General features: G+C 48.2%; 1 protein-coding gene across 5 annotated transcripts in view; it reads left to right on the top strand.

The window, feature by feature from the left end:
* The first annotated feature begins 10,646 nt into the window (after positions 1–10,646).
* Positions 10,647–16,792, top strand: part of LOC149304969 (CYFIP-related Rac1 interactor A-like) — a 17,167-nt gene continuing 11,021 nt past the window's right edge. For 2 of the 5 annotated variants that reach the window (XM_089479178.1, XM_089479177.1), the window contains exons 1-2: positions 10,647–10,836; positions 15,174–15,258. The gene's annotated coding sequence lies outside the window, so the exon portion shown is untranslated. Of the gene's footprint in view, positions 10,837–15,167; positions 15,259–15,288; positions 16,429–16,792 lie in introns of those variants that run through there. The other 3 variants (XM_089479173.1, XM_089479174.1, XM_089479176.1) reach the window with 3 other exon arrangements.

Raw genomic sequence — 16,792 nt, 5'->3', positions numbered from 1 at the left:
AACCAGCTATTTCATGTCCTTTCCTATCTGAGAAGTGGCTGCTTTGCCCCCCCCCCCCCCCAAGGATAGTTTGGTGGAAGGGTTGCGGGATGGTAGAGATGAGGAAGAAGCATCCCATAGAGCCAAGGTGGGTAAAGGGCGGCCTTCCAGGTTTCATGGAACTGCCATTCCCATCAACCCCTGGACCATCGAACGGATACTGGGAACATCCATAGGGATGCAGGAGTCAGCCCAAACTTTGGTCCTCTAGATTTTTTGGACTTCAGATCCCAGAATCCTTGACTTTTGGCCAAGCTTGCTACAGCTTCTGGGAGCTGAAGTCCAAAACAACTATAGGACCAAGGTTTGGGAATCACTGCTTTATAGTAAGACAAATAAATGGGTCCTAGGAGAGCCAGTGTGGCATAGCAGTTTGAATATTGGACTATGACTCTGGAGACCAGGGATCGATTCCTAGCTTGGCCATGATACCCAGTTTGGGCAAGTCAAACTCTCTCAGTCGCAGTGGAAGGCAATAGCAAACCTCCTCTGAACCAATCTTGCCAAGAATGCCCCATGATAAGCCCATCTTAGGGTCTCCAAAAGTCAGAAATGATTTGAAGGCACACAACAGCAGCAGCAGAACAAATCAGGTCTGGATACTCCCTAGAAGCCAAGATGACTAAACTGAGAGCATCATATCCTGAAAAGATGTGACTCGCTAGAATAGACTGTAATGCTTGGGAAGGCAGAAAACAATAAGAAGAGAAGAAGACTGCCTTCCGGATGGATGGATCAATGGAGCAACCCTCAATGGCTGTCCTGAGTTTATCTCCTGAGTCTCTCATTCATAGGGTCGCCATAAGTGAAAGGTGAACAATAGTTGTTAGAAAGTGGGGAATAGTTTGTATTAGCAGAGAGAGGGGATGGCACCTGCATTTTTCACAGCCTCCGTTCAGCCAGAGTTTGTGGCCGTGAGAAGATAACGGCAGGTCTGTGGTCCAAGAACAAAAGAAAAACTGAGAAGGGAAAAAGAAAAAGAGCGCATGGCACTCTTTCCAAGCCTTTGGCATGTAAGCTCCTTGGGGCAGTGGGCTTCTTGGGTTTGAAATCACCAGAACATCCTATGAATAGTGATGGAGATGCATGGTTAGGAAAAAAACAACCATGGAATTGGAGCAAATGTTTCCCTGCAGAGACATTCCTAACAACTCAATGGTCATGTTTTTGCATTTTTCCTTGCAGTTGCTTCTCCTTCCTAAATAGAAATTGGGAGGGGGGGATTGTCCCTCTGATGAATTTGCACCAGACAGAGACACATAGTTGTTATTCTGACTCCTCCAGCCCTGAGACTGTGAGGAAAATTCATGCTGTTCCCATAAATTGGGGCAGTTTTCCCAAAATGTATGCCGTGATACTCATGATCCAGGTTCCTCAACCTGAATGCCTTCATCCTTCCCCATCGTCTCCTTCCTTCCAAAAGCAAAGTGACATTTTTTTTGTCTTTTGTGGGAAATAAACACACTCATGGTCTTTTTTTTAAAGAAGGCGATGCAGATTTCAGAAACCCATGTGAAAAGGGTTTCCATGGTAACCGTCCCTGATCCGAAGCATCCCTCCTTCTTGCCGCTGCTGGTGTGTCCTTGGTGGGGCTTTGCTGCAGCAGATCCTCCTTCAAGGTTGCCATGGAGGGAATTTCGTGGCTTGGGAGGCTTCTTCCAAAACCAGGAGGGCTGGGGGAGGGGTCTGCTTGCACTAAAGGTGGGCGAAGGATGATCCTAGGGCAACGCATGGACCCCAGGGTTGGATTTGCGGCCTTGAGTCATCTTGAATTCCTGGGAATGTCCCTTTTCCAGACAAAAAAGAATAGAATAGGATAGAATAGAATTTTTATCCCACCTCTCCATCAGGCTAAGAAGCATCCAAGGGTGGCAATCCACCTGGATTGCCTGGTTGGACTATGCAAACCCACTTATTGACATTGGGGAAGTCACACTGTCTCAGCCTTGGAGGATAGCAATGGCAAACCCCTTCTGAACTTGCCAAGAAAACCCCATGATAGGTTTGCCTTAGGATCACCATAAGTCGGGAACAACTTGAAGGCCCACAACAACGAACTCCTTCCTTGACACCAAAACATCAGTTTGCATAACCAAGAGTAGATTTCTAATCACCTCTGGTGTTAGGAGAGGAGGAAGAAGAGGAGGAAGAGAAAGAAGAGGAGGAGGAAGAGATCTCAGTTAACGTCTAAGTTAATGTAGCTCAATACTTACATTTGATACTTAGATCGGACAAAAACGTGGGAAGAGCCGCTTCCTGATTGTCAACCCTGCGTGTTGTGAACTTCAATTGTCCCTTATTGCTATTTTGCAAACCTGGCAGCCCTAGTTAGCCTTACCTAGAGTAGACCCATTGAGTGTATTGTTGATTGGTGAGTCAACATGTGGGAAAATCCCACTGATTCCATGGTGTTAGTCAAACTGGGACTTGCATTAGGATTGAGGCCAGGTGCAGAAATACCAACTGCAATCCTCCTTGTTGCAAAAGAGCATAAAGTCATAAACTTTGGCTGCCCATTACTGGTATTTTGAAAACCTGTCAGCACAATGCCTTGTTGTGAAGTTAAGTATTGAATGAGAGAGCCAAGTATGCCAGCATGGGCTCAATGGAGGAAAAGTGGCATAGAAATATAAATAAGCAATAAAGAGCAGCAACTATTGTTATTATGAATAACTCCAGATGATAGAAACTCCAGAGAGAAAAGAAAGCCAGGCACCAAATACTGTGTCTTATTCCTGCAACAGAGTGCAATGTGGAAAGCATAATCTCAGGGAAATGCTATGCGCATGGGGGACAAGGCTCAACAGCCTCTGTTTCTCAGCGATGTGACACCAATCCGAATCCTGCCTCCCCCACGGATCTATTTTTGAGAGAAAAGATGATCTGATCACGAATCTGGAATCACGAATCTATCATGTTGAGTTGGACTTGCCTGAATTCACTTACATCTCTTGCATTTAACGGCATTGGAAGAAGCCTGGAGTTAAATCAGAGAACTTGCCTGTTGTTTGTGTAGCAATCTGATCTCCCATTAACTACCATGGTGCCAATCCTGCGGGATCCTAAGATCCTGTGGCTTAGCTTAGCATCCTTTCTTAGAAAGGCAGGTTTATAAGCACCTCCTCAAACTGCAGATCTCAGGATTCTAGAGGATGGAGCCACAACAATTAAAATGGTACTAAAGTGCTACAATTGTGCAGTGTGGGTGAATGTGCACTTCATTGCCACCTTTACTGGCATCATCTACAATGCTACACACACAGATGCAGATATGCAGAGCTTACTACCAGTGTATATGTATAATATACATTTGGTCAGCTTAAGACTCTGGTCCTCATGTTTCTAAACTGAGGCCTGACCAACATGATCCTAGGAAGCTGTCAGATGCTAAGCAAGCCATTGGTCTACCTATCCCAGTATGGCCTCCACTACAGGGAGGAATGGTGCGGCCATGCTTCAATAAGCCACCACTTGGGATCCCACAGGAGGGATTCCATAGGACAACTTCCTAAGAGATCTTGCCATTTAATGCATTTTATAAAAATACTCAGCCATCACCAAACCAAGAAGCCTGAACCAGCAGATGGCGCAAGATGATGCATTTGGCCAGGAAAACAGAGCTTTCTGCCTCCTGTGATTTTCCAAATATCAGTTTCTAAGTCTAAAAAGGCACTAGATCCAGTCTGGTCTTGGAAACATAGTCAGCCCTGGTTAGCCCTTGGATGGGAGACGACCAAGGAATCCCAGGTGATGTAGGCTCTATTTTGGAGGAAGGGACTGGCACCCCTGAGTACTACTTGCCTAAGAAAACCCTCTGAAATTCATGGGGTTGCCATAAATTGACAGGTAACTTGCAGTTACTTCTATGATAGCATGCCTTTTAGGAATGATCCTACCATACTATAAAATTCAAAGACATTGCTGTGTTTGTCTGGAGAATCAGTCTGCAAAAGGATCTTGTAGCACCTTTGCAATTAATGAAAGAAGGAAGCTGGGAGCGCATGAGTTTTTCTAGACTTGAGTCTGTTTCCTCAGATGCACTGAATGGAAAGTCCAGGGACAAATTTTAATGCATCTAAGGAAGTAGACTCGAGTCTAAGAAAGCTCATGTGGCCATCTTCACTTCATGCATCTGAAGAAGTAGACCCAAGTCTACAAAAGCTTATATGCTCCCAGCTTGTAGGGAGAATTCAGGTTCGATTTGCTCTCAGATCCATTCATTTGTCTTTTGGGAAGTCTACAGCATCCGCAGAACTCTCCTCCAGCACCATATTTCCAATGAGTGGATTATCTTCCCATCCACTTACTTTAGTGTCCAGCTTTCAAATCTGGATATAAAAATCAGAACTACAATGGCAAGGGCAATCCTCCTGACTTTGGTACATACGGATATAGCTTTACACTTGTGCTGTCGGCTGTATTTTAGTGGAAGGAACTGGCAAAATTTACACTGAGACCCATTTACACAATTCCCTTTGAAAGGAATGGGGATTTTTACCTCCCCGGGAGGAAGAAGTGGTGATGGAGGCTTGTTTTAGAGCCTCTCTGTGATCTGCTGCATTTGGCCTGGAACCAGAGGGCTGCCCTTGAATCTTGCAAAAGTAGCATCTCTCGCCCGCACATGGTGCAGGGTCAGCTTCTGGCACTGCACTGGCCCAGAGAGGGGGCCAGAGAGGGAAGGAGGAGGGTGGGATGAGCAGAGAGAGAGACCCTGCCTGCGTCTGACCTGGTTTTTCCCTTCCTTGGCGCCTGATAGGTTGCATGCCTTGCACACAGAGGAGGATGAGTCTCCTTTTTGTCTGTGGCTCTCTGCACAGCTATGACCATATAAGGGAGAGTCGATGCGCCTTTCTCAGCAGAAGCCACATCCAAAAGTGGGGAAGGGGAGGCGGGGGTCCCTGGCGGACCGTTTTCTGTGTCACTGTGCAGCCCCCTCTCTTTTAGATACAGCCAGCGTCTTCCAAGCAAGACGCACAAGTCGCCTCTTCAGTGGCCTACCATCCCTCTGGGGTGGCACATAGGGGCTCGCCTTCAATGTTGCACTGGTTTCCTCCCCACCAGCCACAAAATACCATCCATTCCTTTCTGAAGAGGCACGAAGCAAGACTTTGCAAGGAGGAAAGATCCAGAGCAAGCTTGTTTGTAGCACTTCTGAGCTCTGGGAAGCACACAGTTCCTACAACCCTCACAACAGCCCTGTAAAGTGGGCCAACCCTCTTGTTCTTCTGTTGATGTCTGGTAATTTCCCCAAGCCCAGGACAGGCAGTTTTTCTATGGCCACCTGAGCTAGTAGTGGACGATGGGTCCCGTGTCTGAGCTCTGGTGGGCCCATTTTGGTTTCTTTCAAGACTTTAAAGGAGTTCCTAACTGGTCCTATTAACTTCCAGGATCAGGCAGGATCTGGTGTCCTGTAGGTATTTAGGCCTATGTATGTGTGTCCGTTCCTTCGAGTCTCCTGTTGACTTACAGTGAACCATACATTTCTTAGGGTTTTTAATGCATGGAATCATCAGAGCTGGTTTTGCCAGTTCCTTTCACCGAAATATAGCCTACAGCACTTGGTCTCCCCTCCAACTCCTAACCAAGACTGATCCTGCTTCACTTCTAAGAATCAGTGGGATCTGGTGCCTTCCAGGATCAGTGGGATCTCATGCTCTCAGCCAAGGAAAAAGCAACTGGGAATGCAGGGGGACAAAAAAGGTACTGAGACATACTTGTATGTGTGTCTGTTCCTTCAAGTTGGCAACATCTTGAATTTCATGGGGGGGGGGTTAGACAAGGATTCCTCAGAGGTGGTTTTCCCACTTCCTTCCCCCAAAATGGAACCCACAGCACTTGCTCCTCATTAGTGGTCTCCCTTCCAAGTCCTAACCAGGACTGACCCTGCTTGGTTTCCAAGATCAGATGGGATCTGGTGCTTTTTGGGGTGTACAACCATTACAGGCACAGGAGCCCTCTCCAGTTTTCAGGCTGGCAACCTTTACCTGTGTCGATGCAGGATTTGGGCTCTCTTCATGTCAGACTCTTCCCTTGCAAGGTCCAAAGGAGATTCAGGTCACTCTGAATAGCCAAACTGGATTCAGCACCGGACTGAATTGGGACCCAGGCACTGCCCTTGATGCCTAAGGAAGAAGAGGGAGGGGATAAAGGGATTAAAACCCAGATGTGGTTGGGGGGCAAAAGAGTAGGCAAAAGAGTAGGAAGGATCCTTCTGATCCATGCAACTAGGCACCCAGACATCTTGACCACAAGGTCAGTCAGGCTCTTCTGCAAGATGAGCCTGACCTCCTGCAACAACTGCACCCACCCAAAAGAAGACCACCATACCCACACTTTGCTCTGTCTTTGCTTCATTTTGGAGGTTCATGTCTGGGTGACGCTGCCCTGAGAGGTGAACCCCCTTGTGCTCATGCCAAGATGAAGCATAAAACTGTGACCCCAAATGGGCTAGGATTTGCCTTGTGTCTCTTCCACACTCCAAGGGGAAGGAGCAGGAATGGATTTGGGGAAAGGAGGGAGGGAGAAGATGCCTGTCCCTGGCTGGTTGTCTCCATGGAGATGCTGGACTGAGTGAGCAGCTTACAGTGTGATGCTGAAGAAGGCTCTGCCTTTTTGTCCAGGGATGCAGCATTGATGCTCAGAAGGATGGCCAAGACCCAGATGTGGTGGCCAAAGGAGGCTTTCAACTCCTTGGAGTTCAGCACTTTTAACTGTTTTCAAAATTTAGCCTAAGGGATCCATGGTTTGGAAGGGTCTAGTCCAACCCATGCAAGCAGATCATCATGCAACTTCGGTGGAAAGATCTCCAGAGAAGTAGTCCATTACCTGCCCTCCAAGGCTGCCTCTTCCACTGTGAAACAATTGCTCTTATTGAGTGTCAGGAAGCAATGGCATCTTGCAGCTAAATAACTGAGTGGAAGAAGCTGCAGTGTTAGCTTTCATAGGCTAAGTCTGCTTCCTCAGATGCATGGAGAGAACTGGCTGAAGTGGCAGCGATGGAAGGGGGCAGCCTTGCATTTGGCAAAGGAAAAATTGGGGGGTAAATACATGAATGGCAGGGGATTGGACTGGATGGCCCTTGCGGTCTCTTCCAATTCTATTCTATTCTATTCTATTCTATTCTATTCTATTCTATTGGTACCCAGCATCAGGATGTTCTTCCTAATGCTTCAGCAGCATCCCCTTTCTTGCAATTTGAATCCATCAGTTCCAGAACAGCTGAAAATCAGTTGCTCCATCAGGTCATTGTTGGCCTGAAAATGGCCCCCATTGCACCCAAATTGCCAATCAGAGACCACCAACCACCGTTTCTCTCCAATCTTTTCTCTAAGCCCTTCCGTTCCTTTCCTTTGACCCACCACTCTTTCCCAAAGTTAGAAATCTGCTCACTAAAGGCCCAAGATCCCATCTGATCCTAGAAGTTAAGTAGGGCCAGACCTAGTTGGTACTTGGGTGGGAGGCCACCAAGGAATACCAACTGCTGTGGGCTCTATTTCAGAGGAAGGAAAGCAGCAAAAACCACATCTGAGGATCCCTTGCCAAGAAAACCTCCTGTGTAAAATCCAGTGGGTCACCATAAGTCTGGGACAGAGGACTTGAAGGAACATACACACAGAGAGAGAGAGAGCTTTTATTCTCCATCTTAATATTTTACATAGTTTTAAATTTCTGTATAGTGCAATACTGTTTTAATCAGAACTTTTTACACAAGTTTAACCAGTATGTTTTTATTTGTAATTTTTTGCTGTTTTGTAAGCCACCTTGAGTCTTAGTTTGGTGAAAAAAGCAGGGTATAAATAAAGTGATGGCTGGATGGGCTGGATGGACAGACGGACAGATGGATGGAAGTCAAACCCTTGTATCTGTTTCCAGTATCTATTTTCAGTCCCTCCTCGTCATCTCTTGACTGTTCCAAGGGTTCTGCCATTTTGGATCCACTCAGATGGTCACATCTCCTCCATCCAGACTTTGCAGGGCTGAGATCCTTTCTTCCTCTCCCACTCCCAGACACTCACATGTGCATCCTCATCCCTTTCTTACACACACATAAACACACACTTGTTCCTTTGCCAATGGGCGATTCTTGCATTCTGCATCGCTGGCTCAGTTTGCAGGCGGAGCGGGGAGAAAGGGTTACTTGTCAGAACCAATCAGCATCACCTGGGTTTTGCCTGTTGCCTAGGCTGAAAGATCTAGTTCAGGAGGCTAATGCATTCACGGCAGAGCATCCTCGCCTCAGTTTCCCCCCTCGAGGAGACTCCTGCCTTGGAAACAGGGCCTAGATATGTCCTCCTTCCTTCTTTCTGGCCCAGAGGACCCTCTGCCCCAGATTCTCTCTCTCTCTCTCTCTCCCCCCCCCCCATGAAAGAAGGCTCTGCTTGCTGACATTTGCAGCTGGGAGTGATGAGCCAGCAATATATCCCAAGCCATGCAAATCTTCCGGCCTCCTGCCTTGTTCGTTCCAGGTGAATACCCATAAACAGCCCAGCATTTGAAGACCAGATGCTGTTTGCCCATCTGGCCACATCCAGAGAGTGGCATCCTGAGTTCTGAATCAAACTCTGGGTGCAGCCTAGAATTGCAACTGCACTGCAGAAATACTTCTGTTTGACACCATTTTAACTGTCATGGCTTAATGATATGCAATCCTGAAACTTATAGTTTGCTGTGGAACTGGAGCTCTCTGACAAAGAAGACTAAATAGCTCACCAAACTACAATTCCCAGAATTCCTAGCACTGAACCATGGCAGCTAAAGCAGTGTCAAACTGCATTAATTCCACAGTGCGGATGCAGCCTTGGAGACTTGGAGGATGGAGGGTGCTTGAAATAAAGTCAAGGTCAAGTCAGCCCTCTTTTCAGAATGGGGGGGGGGGAGAGGGATCATTCAAGGACATTGGCTGGAATGCAAATTTGGGTCAAGGAGAGAGAAGACATTGGAGATGCTTCCAGGATTCGCTCCCATGAGAAATTACCTTACATAAATTTCTAGTGAAGGGTGATGAAATTCATGGAGAACATTTAGCCAGGAGACTTAACCCCAAGGAGAAGCAGTAGGCTCCAGATTACTCCATGCTTTCCTGTCTTCTCCAGTCTCTTGCCCTCCAGATGTTTCCCCAATGCCTTCTAGGAGGCATACAGATGTGGTCCAAAAACATAAGAAGCTGACTGTCTATGGAGTGAGGTCACTGGTTCAATTCTGATGGGCAGCCATGTCTTTCTCCAGGGTTTCAGAAAGGATTCTTAGTTATATCTAGAGATCTCTCCCACTGCGTCTCCCACCACCCAAGACCAACCCTGCTTAGCTTCCAGAACCAGACACGATTGGGTATGTTTTGGGTGGTGAGACATCATCATAGTCTTTCTAGGATATATCCCAATGCTGAGCCAAACCACTTGCCCAAATAAATAGCCCAGTGTAGTCGACTTCGTGGGCAGGAAGTTTCATGCAAGGTTCTTCTCCTAGCCATTTTTGGAGATGACCCTGGAACCTTCTACATCAGAAGCTTCCTTCTTATACTGAGCAACAGCCTTGTTCCATTCAGCTTAGTACTGTAACAGTGATTCTCTAGAGTTTTAGGCACAATTTTCTTTTCCGAAAATTACCAAGAGATAGGGCTTATAGACCCACAGGATCTTAAGAGCTGGAGAGGACTCCAAAGGGCCATCTATTCCAACGTCCAGCCATGCAAGGACTCTTCCCTGGTGGTCAACATAGAGATGCACATACATTGCAACCCTTAACAGTCAGTGGCCCCAAGTGGCTTCCATGTCATTCCAGGGTTTTGCCTGAACTGTCCATAGGTTTGGTACCTTGAACAGTTCCTTCATATTTTAGGCTAAAATACTGCATTTGGAGTGCATCTAAACTGTAGAATTAATGCAGTTTGACACCACTTTAACAGCCATGGCACCATCCTACAGAATCTTGGGCTTTGTAGAAGCTCCAGCACTCTTTGGCAGTAAAGGCTTGCAAAATTACAAATCCCAGTATTCCATAGGATTCCATGGTTTGGAGAGAAATGCTGGCCAACAGGCAATTTGGCGGAGAGGGAAGTTGGCAACAGGAGCTTTCCTAGGTTTCAGTCTAGATGCAATAATAGGATTAATAATAATATGTAGAGATTTTGCAGCACCTTTGAGACTCACTGAAAGAAATTGGCAGCATGAACTTTCCTAGACTTCAGTCTACTGCCTCAATCTAAATGCATCTGAGGAAGTAGACTGATGCCTAGGAAAGCTTCTGCTGCCAACTTCTTTTCTTTCAGATAAGTCTGAAAGGTGCTACAAGATCTTTCTACATATTCGTGTTGTTGTTGTTGCATCTAAATGCATCTGAGGAAGTATACTGAAGCCCAGGAAAGCTCCTGCTGCCAACTTCTTCCTTCCATTGAGTCTGAAAGGTGCTGCAAGATCTGTTTCCACAGACTAACTGCATCTTGGCATCCTTTCTCGCAATGAGCCTCTCTGACTGGGTGCCCCAGGGTCTTGCAGCCTGTGCCTTTGGGTTGGCCCCACATAGAGGCATGCTGGCACTGGGAGGGTTAAGCTGCCTTGCAATGGAGGCGACGTCAGAGGAGTGGGGCGAGGAGGAGGCGATCAGGAGCAGCAGCAGCAGCAGTGGCGGGGGTCTATGGGGGTCTTTGTGGTGCGGAGCCCAGCAGCTGCACCAGGCGGGCGCTTTCCTGGGCACCAGCAGCAACAGCAGCAGCAGCAGCAGCAGCCTCCTTGGCACCAAAGAGCCAGGTAGGGAGCTCGCCCTCTTGGCTCCCGGGGGTCTTCCAGCCCAAGATCCAAGGTGGGTCTCTCTGTCTCTTTGGCATTAGGGGACCTAGGAAGGTTGGGGGTGCAGAGAGCCAACGTATATATATTTGATTTTTTGCATTATATATATATGTGTGTGTGTCTATATATAATTCCACCCACCCATAAATGGAGCAGAGAAGGACCCCTCCCCAATCTTCCCCAGGGACTTGCATGCAAAAGGTAAACCATGATAGATGGCATGGAGGGGATGCAAATCACCCTACCCTCTTGACGTCTGGACTGGCAGGACCACTGGGCTCTTGGGGTCTCGGTAGCCATGCCTGGCTCCCCCCCCCCCCCCAGATCCAGGTGTCTGTCCTCACACCTGCATCGCCCACCTCCCTGCCCTCTTTGCAGAGGTTACCTCCCAGAGAGGGATGGTGTGCCCCCTCCCTCTGCAAAAAAAATATAGGGGCACCCTGATCCCCCTCCCTCCCTCCCTCCCTCCCTCCCCCTTTTTTCTTTCTTTCTTTCCTTCCTTCCTTCCTTCCTTCCTTCCTTCCTTCCTTCCTTCCTTCCTTCCCCTTCTCTCCCTCCCTTCCTCCCTTTCAATCCCTTCCTTCCTTCCTTCCTTCCTTCCTTCCTTCCTTCCTTCCTTGGCACTCCTTTAGGTGTCTCTGCCTCGCTTTTCCCTGTCTGTGAAATGGGTGGAGCGCCAGGGAAGAGAAGGGAGGGTCAGTGGGGCAAAGCCTCGGCCCCAGAGGCTCCCCTCCCAACACCTCCCTTGCAAGCAGTCAGATGCCACACGGTTGCCCTTGCCAGCTTTGCCCTGGAGGCACCAACAGCCTCAGATCCATCCCTGAAGTTCTCCTCTCTCTGCAGAGCCAGGAGAGGATGCTTCTGCCTTTCCTCCTTTTGGAAAAGAGTGGTTCTTGCTCATTCACTGAGCTCCATGGGTCATTTCCATTCTCATTTCAGGCTGAAATCTGTCCAGCCCTCCTCCCCTGTGGCACTTGGGGGGTTGGCAGTCCCTTTAGTGGGTAACCCTGCCCCCCAAGTGAATGCCTGACCTCCACCAGGAGATCTTCTGCCCCCCAAGCCAAGACTGGGACCCTGAGACTGGCCTCCCTCCCTTCTCTCCCTGACCTTGGTCCAAACAGAGGTCAATGTCTCTGGGGACAACGGATCAATAACAGCCGTATCATCGCATCAATAGCAGCCTTATAAGCTTACAGCCTAGTGATCTTTTCAATAACACACTTATTATTGGGAATAGCACCCTTGCTGTCACTAAGAGATTTCTCAGTCTGTCCTGTAATCATGAAGGAAGAGTCCTGTTTGGTTTTCCTCCTTGTCCTTCCGTTTCTCTTTGCCAGTTCCTTCCTTCCTTCCTTCCTTCCTTCCTTCCTTCCTTCCTTCCTTCCTTCCTCCCGTCTCGCTTTACCATTCCCCCTTCTTTCCTTCCTTGTCCCTCTATCTCCCTTTGCCAGTTATCTCCTTCCTCCCTCTCTCCGTATCCTTTTACCAGTCTCCTTCCTTCCTTCCCTCCTTCCTTCCCTTCCCTTCCCTTCCCTTCCTCTCCCTGTAACCCTTTACCATTCTCCCTTCCTTCCTTCCTTCCTTCCTTCCTTCCTTCCTTCCTTCCCTCCCTCCCTTCCCCTCCCCTCCCCGTACCCTTTTACCATTCTCCTTTCTTTCTTTCCTTCTTTCCTTCTCTTCCTCTCCCTGTATCTTTTTACCATTCTTCTTCCTTTTCTTCATTCCTTTCTTGTTCCCCCTTTGCCAGTTTTCTCCTTCCTTTCTTCCTGTCTTCCCTGCCAAGGCAGGGAGAAGCTCTGAGGTGAGCAACTGTGTCCCCTTCCCTTGCTCTCAGGAGCCTTTGGCTGGCCACCCTTGGAGAGTGCATGCTGGGCTTGACAGTTCCACACTCTGGTCGCCCTTCTCTTGTTCCCAGGCAGAAAAGGGGGTCCCTGCAGTGGGCGAGTGGGTGGGCGCCCATCTCAGGTTCTGGGCAAGGAGGTTATGCTCCTTGGCTCTGGCATGACAGCTTCTCCTTGGCATGGATCTTGTCCCCTTAATCCTAATAAGTGGAGGAGGGAGTTTCTGTCTGGGAGGAGGATAATTATAGACACTGCAGTGGTATCTACTCCATGGGAGCTCCCTGTGGAAAGTGTGTCTGTGTGTGTGTGTGTGTATGTGTGTGTTGTGCATGTGTGCAGACTCATTAAGAAAGGAAAGAAAACAAACTCAGATTGGCTCAGCCTCCCAGGCCCCGCAGGGGTTGATTTAGGTCACTCATTGATGGAATTTGGAACAAGGGATTCCAACGGCAGCAGTTGGCATTGTCTCTCCCCCTTCTTACAACCCTCCCAAACTGGGGCAAAAGGGGTGTGCGTGCTTCATGGGCACTCCTTTTCTTTGTCTTTGGCCAGAATGCAGCAGGTGGGTCATATATGGCCCTGGGACCATTTCTGTCCACAAAGCTGGGGTCATATTTGCAACCCTTAGTCCCTCCAGACTTCCTTTTCCAGGCCCAAATAAAGGGGAGAAAGGAGGAAAAGGGGTCATTTGCTTTTCCTCAAAGCCTCCAGAAATGGATGCTCACCTTTTAAATAGGTTGCACGCTACTCACCCAGCACTATTAAACATTTAACCGTTTTTCTATTTGGGCATCCTGAGGGCATTCTGTGCAGCCCCTGCAAGGTGCCAAGGCAGCAAAAGTGGCCCCTGGACCTTAAGGCAGTTACCCTGCAAGACAAACCTGGAACCTGGGCCACTTTCCTCTGTCCATTGGCTGCAGAGCGTTGCACAAGGAATTGGGAAGGAGTCACATCTCCATCCTTTGCTGAGCTCCCAACTCCACAACCATTGAGATGCAAAGGTTTCAATTGCCTTGCTTCAGAGATGCAATGCCGCCTTCCCTCCTGGCCTTTTGGCTGGACAGGCAAACTTTCACAATGCAAGAACATGAAACGATGGAGGAAAAATGGCTGTTGTCTCCATGAAGGAAGGAAAGGAGAAGGTCTTTCACCTTCCTGCAGGTTCCCAGAGGCAAAGGGAGTGGAGGGCAAAGCAAGAGGCTGGGATGAGAAAGCGGAGCTGGAAGGGCACGGCTTTAGACAACGCTCTTTAAGAAGGATTTCTGCAAGCTGGGATATGTGTTCAGAGAAGAGACAGCAAAAGGGTCTGGAAACCAAGCCTTTGAGGAACCATTATTGAGGGCGCTGGCTATGTTTAGCTGGGAGAAGACATGCCTGCGAGGCAATACGATAGGCATCTTTAATTCTTTAAATATCTTGAAACATCTGAAGGGCTGTCATCACCTCCAAGATGGAGCAAGCTTCTTTGTTGCTGCTTTAAAGAATAAGACCAGAACCAGTGGATTCAAACGGCAAGAAAAAGATATGTTCCATGGGGATGAAGGACTTCCTGATGATAGTGAAATAGGTTTCCTTGGAAGGCAGTGGACTCTCCTTCCTTGAGAGGTTTTAAACAGATTGGATGGCACTTGAACTGTGGCAGATGGCCACCCAAAGACCTCCAGAGATGGAGAGTCCATCACCTCCAAAGTAGTCTGTTCCACTGTCAAACAACTCTTACAGTAAAGAAGTTCTTCCTGATGTTGAGGTGGAATCTCTTTTGCTTGGAATTTGAGATCATCGGTTTGTGTTCTAGTCTCCAAAGCAGCAGAAAACAAGCACACTCTATCATCCACATGACATTCCTTCATCTACTAGAAAATGGTTATTGCATCATTTCTCCACATCTTCTCTTCTCCAGGCTGAACATCCCAGGTCAGCTTCCTCAGGACACATTCCAGGTGCTCCATCATTTCTTTACCCTTCCTGCTTAACCAAAGGCCAGGAATAGGGAGGAACGCACATCCAGGGGAAAGTGTTTTGACAAGATTTGTTCCACGGGGGTTTACCTTGCCTTCTTCTGAGGCTGAGAGTGTGTGACTTGCTCAAGGTCCATGGCCAAGAAGGATTCAAATCCTTGACTCCAGAGTTGTACTTCAATGCTCAAACCACTATGCCATGCTGGCTCTCCAGATCCCCGCTGTGTAATGTAAATACCTGCAAGTGGAGGAGATACGTTGCGTTAGCATTAGGTAACTCCCTTGCAGAACGGCAACCTTGTGCAATGCATGTTGAATATTCTGACTCTCCTCTTGCAGGACAAACACAACAAGATCCCTGTGCCTCTCTGCCAATAACAGGGGCTCAGCTTTCCCATTCCCGCTTTCCCCCCCAAGGGCACACCATCGTCCCAGACACCTTAAACCAGCTCTTTGCAGGCAAACTGCTTGGCTCTTGGGAACAGCCTGGAAACCTGACACTGCGTTTTCTCTCCCCCCCCCCCACTTTTCCTCTCCGTTCCAAGCTGCAGGATTTTCTTGGTTGATGAAGTGCTTTATGAACCCTACAGAGACCCACTTCCTGCTCTAGAGGTTTCTGAAGCATCCCAAGCAGAGGTAAAAAGAAAAAGACGATGACCATATATTGCACCTGCTGGTTGCAATGCAAGGCATTTGCCTTATTCTATCAGGGTTTGGAGTAATGTTGAGGGAGGACATGGATGGAAACCAAGCTAAAGGCAGGCCTTGGTAATATCTTTGGGCAGAAGGAGGTGTTACAGTCCAGGGCATGTCCTATCCAACTTTGGATCATGTAGGAGGGCATTTTTTTTTTACAAAAAATTGATGGCCAAGATGCCATAAGGGATGTGTAGCTAGACCACCAGTCCTATTCCTACCCTGAAAACTCATCTTAAAATCCAGGTAGATGTATTGAGGGATGGAGTTCATTAGTGCTGGCACTAAAGGATGACATAGCCATCCCTCTCCTGCTAGAGAGCAACAGGTCCAGTTGAAACTTCTCTACATCTACCTGGATTTTAAGGTGGATCCAGGGGCCTTTGCAGTCACGGCAGTGGTACCATGATTGCAAGTGTGAACACCAAGCAGTTCCGAGGGTGCAAGTCTAGCTTACAACACCATCCCTGCCTAAGAGAATGTCAGCCAAATAGGTCTGGCATCCTGTTAGTGACATACACTGGAAACTTTCTCTCTCTTGGAAATTGTCCCTGAGGGATCTCAGGTCCTGGACTTCCCATAGGGCTGGATGCTGGATCTTCTCAACTGGGGTTGCAATGAACTGAATGAGGGCATTTGTTGGGGAGTTTTGTTTTGGACCCACAGAAGAGACTCAGTTTGGGAAGAGAAGCAGACCTTTAGGATGCAGACTTGCATTGGGCCATTACTCCAGTCACTTCTAAGGCCAGGTCCTTCTCATGCTCATCCCCTTACATTCCAGATCTTGCAGAGTGGCTGAGATGTGGTGGTCCCAGGGCTGGAAGGGGAAGTCCAGCAGATGCTCTGTGTGCTCTGGAAAGCACATGGGAAAAGTTCTCGCTCGCAGGAAGTGGCTGAGACTGCACAGTGCGTTCAGCTTCCCTCCTGGAGTCCAAAATAGAAAATATAGAAGTGGGTTGTGGCATTTGCACACCAGAGGAGAGGGTGCTGCACAGCCAGGAGGACAGGTCGGGGGCCCTGATCTGTCTGCAGTAGCTCACCTTTGTATAGACTTACTCTGAGCCAGCAGAGAGGATTTGCGTGAGACGGGAGTCTCTCTCTTGGAAACAGGTGAGCTCCCCAGAGACCCCACAAAGGGATGGAAAGGGGGAAAGGAAAGAGGGGGCTGGGATGTGGGGGGTCTCTGAGGAACACCCCAAATGGGATTTGAGCAGCCCCACGATGAAGAAGAGTTGTAATGCCTGGGGTGTTCAGCTTAGAGGAAAAGGCAAGTAAAGGAAGGCATAAGAGAGCTGGATAAAACGATGCACAGTGTAGAGAAAGCAGTTAGGGAGGGCACAGTTGACCTGTGGGACTCACTGCCACCAGATGTTGTGATGGAAGCCAATATGGATGGTATCCATATCTCTGCAGATGTTTTCAGGCAAAGGATGGTGCATACACAGCTTTGCTCTCCAAACCCAAAATTGGATGT

The sequence above is a fragment of the Sceloporus occidentalis genome, unplaced genomic scaffold (genome assembly GCF_023333645.1).
Source record: "Sceloporus occidentalis isolate IW3139 unplaced genomic scaffold, rSceOcc1.0.p SCAF_13, whole genome shotgun sequence".
Classification (NCBI taxonomy): Eukaryota; Metazoa; Chordata; class Lepidosauria; order Squamata; family Phrynosomatidae; genus Sceloporus; species Sceloporus occidentalis.
This window is presented reverse-complemented; position numbering and strand designations above follow the sequence as displayed.